This window comes from Nicotiana attenuata, unplaced genomic scaffold (genome assembly GCF_001879085.1).
Source record: "Nicotiana attenuata strain UT unplaced genomic scaffold, NIATTr2, whole genome shotgun sequence".
NCBI lineage: Eukaryota > Viridiplantae > Streptophyta > Magnoliopsida > Solanales > Solanaceae > Nicotiana > Nicotiana attenuata.
The window spans coordinates 141,178-145,439 of NW_017670527.1; positions in this window are offsets into that span (position 1 = coordinate 141,178).

The window sequence follows — 4,262 nt, forward strand, 5'->3', positions numbered from 1 at the left end:
CCTTACCGAGTCCTGAAGGCAACCCCAAATACATGCGCATAAAACCATCATTCTTCTTTACAAACAAGACTGGAGCACCCCAAGGCAACTCACTGGGCCGAATGAAGCCCTTATCAAGCAATTCTTGCAACTGCTCCTTTAATTCTTTCAACTCTGTTGGGGCCATACGATAGGGTGGAATAGAAATGGGTTGAGTGCCCGGTAACAAATCAATGCCAAAATAGACATCCATGTCGGCCAGCATGCCTGGAAGATCCGCTGAAAATATATTCGAATAATCCCTCACTACCGAAACTGACTCCACAGTAAGAGTATCAACACTGAAATCCCTCACAAAGGCTAGATAAGCATTACACCCCTTCTCAACCATACGTCGAGCCTTTAGAAATGAGATAACCCTGCTAAGAACATAATCTAAAGCACCTCTCCACTCTACTCGTAATAACCCTGGAATAGCCATCATCGCGGTCTTAGCGTGACAATCGAGAATAGCATGATATGGTAACAACCAATCCATGCCCAAAATAATATCAAAACCTACCATACTGGGCAACAATAGATCGGCTCTGGTCTCAAAACCACCAAGAACAACTAAACGCGACCGATACACACAGTCAAAAGTAATAGAATCTCCCAGAAGTATGGACACATAGATAGGAGAACTCAAAGAACACGTGATACACCCAAATATGGAGCAAAGTAAGATGACACATAAGAATAAGTGGAGCCTGTATCAAATAAGGCTGATGCATCTCTATGACCGATCGGAACAATACCCGTGATGACTGAGTCGGATGCAACTTCCTCTGTCCTAGCAGGAAGAGCATAATATCTGGCTTGGCCTCCCCCTCTAGGGCGACCTCTACTGCCTGACCTCCACCTCTAGCTGGCTGTGACGGTGGAGTGGCAACTAGTGCAGTAAAAATGGCCTGAGGACCTAGTGGAATACGCGGAGCCTGATGATAGGCTAGAATTACGTATTGTAGTCGCTTATTACACTCTAATTTATTGCACTTTCATTGAGTTTGAGATTTAATCGCTAGTGTTTTTCACTAAATATGTGTTTTATACCTTGTAGGATGATTCCGATATATGTAGGCGTTATGGAATGAATTCAAGTGATTTAGAGCTTTGAAGTCTGAGTAAAAGCCCAAGGAATTATGCCGGGATTGTGTTCGGGGATCAACAGATGATAGTTAAGAACGAAACGAAGAATCGAGCGGGCATACGACGCATTGTCTAGTAAAATGCACATAACTTTTCGCTCAAAACTCCGTTTAGGCTCCACAATATATCGTCTGAAAGCTATTTGAAAGGGCTACAACATTCGTGTTTTGAATTTTCGCAAATTATCAATACCGCACCGTACAGTGTGGCGCAGGGTGCGTCGCACCTTTGGAATTCTCTTGCAGTCGGTCAGAATCAGCTCTCTGAACTTCCCCACAAGCACACCGCACAGTTCGGCGCAGCGTGCGGCACGCCTGTATAAATTTTGCAGAGCCAAGTCCTATTTCGCGCAGGAGAGGGTGTTTCATCTGGGCCCGACCCTACTTGGTATAAATACATATAAAAATGCTATTTTGAGGACTTTTGACACATCTTAGACCTAGGGAGAGCACAGAGCCGCCGTGGAGGCCGGGTTTCATCTTTTCTTCCACCAAACTTAGTAATTTTTATGTTTCTTTATATGATTTGTTGTTTGGGTACCATGTCTATGTGGAGCTAAAACTTCACGTTCTAGGGTTGTGGTTCTTTCATGACTATTGTTATTCGGATATTGATTTATCATATTATTTTATTTATTCAATCTTGCGCTTAATTATTTGATTGCTTGATCACCAATTGAATACTATCTACGAATCTTGAATTGAACTCGAAAGTGGGAATTCTAGATTGCATATAGGATTGAGTAGAGCAAGTTCTTGAACCTAGGCATCGAGGAATGGATTCGCGGTTAGGATAGACATATACCTAATTGCCTTGCTTGGTTGATTTACAGGAATTATAAATGTGTTCTTGTTAGTTCTAACTCCATAGACATATAGGCGTTAGGTTAGCTTGAATAGGCGAGTAAGAACTCGACAGATTCTTATGAGCAATATTAACCCTGTTAACCAATAAACTAGATAAATCAGCTAGTCAATTCAATTGAAGAATACAATAGGAATGTTAGATAGCCCATAACCCTAGATCGTTTTCATTACATTGATATCATAAAAATCTAATCTTCCTTTGTTCAAAGTTTATTATTTATATTTCTTTATTTAATTAGTTTAGAATCAAATACTTCTAGGTTTAATTCTTGTTTAGATAATTAGGATAGTCTAATTTATTTAATAGCTAATCACAAGTCCTCGTGGGATCGACATCCGACTTTTAGTCACTTTATTACTTGACGACCGCATATACTTGTGTGTGCGTTTGGCCGCAACAAGTTTTTGGTGTCGTTGCCGGGGACTTAGAAATTAACTAGTTTTCTAGATTAGACATTTAATTCTTTTATCTATTCATTTTTTTGTTTAAGTTTAGTTAATATTTTTTTTATATTTATTTTAACATGGCGCCTTGTGATGAAATTATTCGAATGATGGTTATTCTTTTTCTGATGATCCTTGTCCATATTGTGGAGGACCCCACTGGTGGAAAAATTATCAGAATGTTCCCGGGAGCGAATTGTGCGCACAATCTCAATCCTTTGAGTGGAATATTTGTAATATGTGTGGTGGTCAAGATGGTCATTGGGATGGTTGTCCTAATTCTTTTCATCCTTCTCTGAGCCCTTATTATGATCTTTCTAATAGTGTTTGTGAGTTTGATAGGGGAAATGAAGTGCAGGATACGGAACATGATGCATATATTAGGGATATTCTGAGGCAAGTAGCAGAGCAACAGGATGAACTCAAAAAAGATATGAAAAGAAAGGGGGTAGCAATCACAAGAATGAAGGCTAATATGGAAGAATTGAATGAAGAGAACGAGTTCCAGCAAAAGAATTTTTTTGAAAAAGTGGAGATTTTAAGCGAAACTTGGCTGGTGGAACAAGCTAAAAAGTTGGAAATATATGAGGCTCAACGTGAGAAAATTACAGATGGGATAAAAGACCTAATAGAAGGGCGAGCTGAACTGGGAAAAGTGATCGAAAAATTTGGCACTGCTATTCACAACTTGGGAGCTAAATTGATTTCAAAGGTTGATGCGTCTAACGCCCAACAAAATAGTTCGGAGTTGTGTGAAACTAAAAAGAAGCTTATACGCAAAATTGAGGAACTAATAGTGGAGAGTTAATCATTCGACCATACTTGTATTGAGGATGTCCATGTTGAGGAAGAGTCATCTGAGGAAGCTTATAATACTATATTTGAAGACTCGAGTGTGTGTGCATATGAGGATGTAAATAGCAATACAATTCTAGAGTTAGGGCGTACTGGTCCTCATTCCATACATTTTTCAACATTGTGTTTGGATGATGACGTGGAAATCGAGTCATATAAGCCTTTGGAGGAGCCAATGTACGGGGAATGAGGTGCTTACATTCTTGAATTCGTCATGCCAGAGAGACATAATTACATACCTCATCCGAAGGCCAAGAAATGTAGAATGCGATGTTGGTTGCTTGTCCCAATTAAATTTGTCCCACCACCCTGAGAGCATAGCAAAAAGCTTGAAGCCAAATTGGGGGTGCAATTCATAAGTTCGAGGTGGAGGCAACCCAGCTTTACTGCTTTCTTCTATTTTTATTTTTATTTTTATTATATTATTTTTGTAGTGTTAGATTTGATTTTGTAGGATTACTAGCATAGAGAGCAAAGCCATAGGAAGTATGCAACATCGAGCCAGATGGTGAGAACTAAGTGTATGGTGACCACACAAAGGACCATGCCTAGGGGAAGTCTGAGTACCTCATGAGCCGTGATTGCTTCGGCCTTTGGCCTTTCAGGGAGTTTCTTGTTCACCCTTGTTATTTTTGCAATATTTGTGCATTGGGGACATTGCACTCTTTTAAGTGTGGGGTGCAAGATTCTCTATGCTTTGTATAGTATTATATTAGTATATTATTAGTTTCTTATCTTTTTATTGTTAGCTAGCTTCTTATTTATATTTACAGAGTTAGTAGAATTAATGGTGTAGTATAGTAGTACTAGTTTTAGTAGCTTAATTTTTTTTAAAAAAAAAATAATAAGAAAAATCGAAAGAAAAAAAAAGTAGAAAAATTGGAATTTTCCCAACGATGGATTTCCTAGACAGTTTTCTTGAGGGACTTA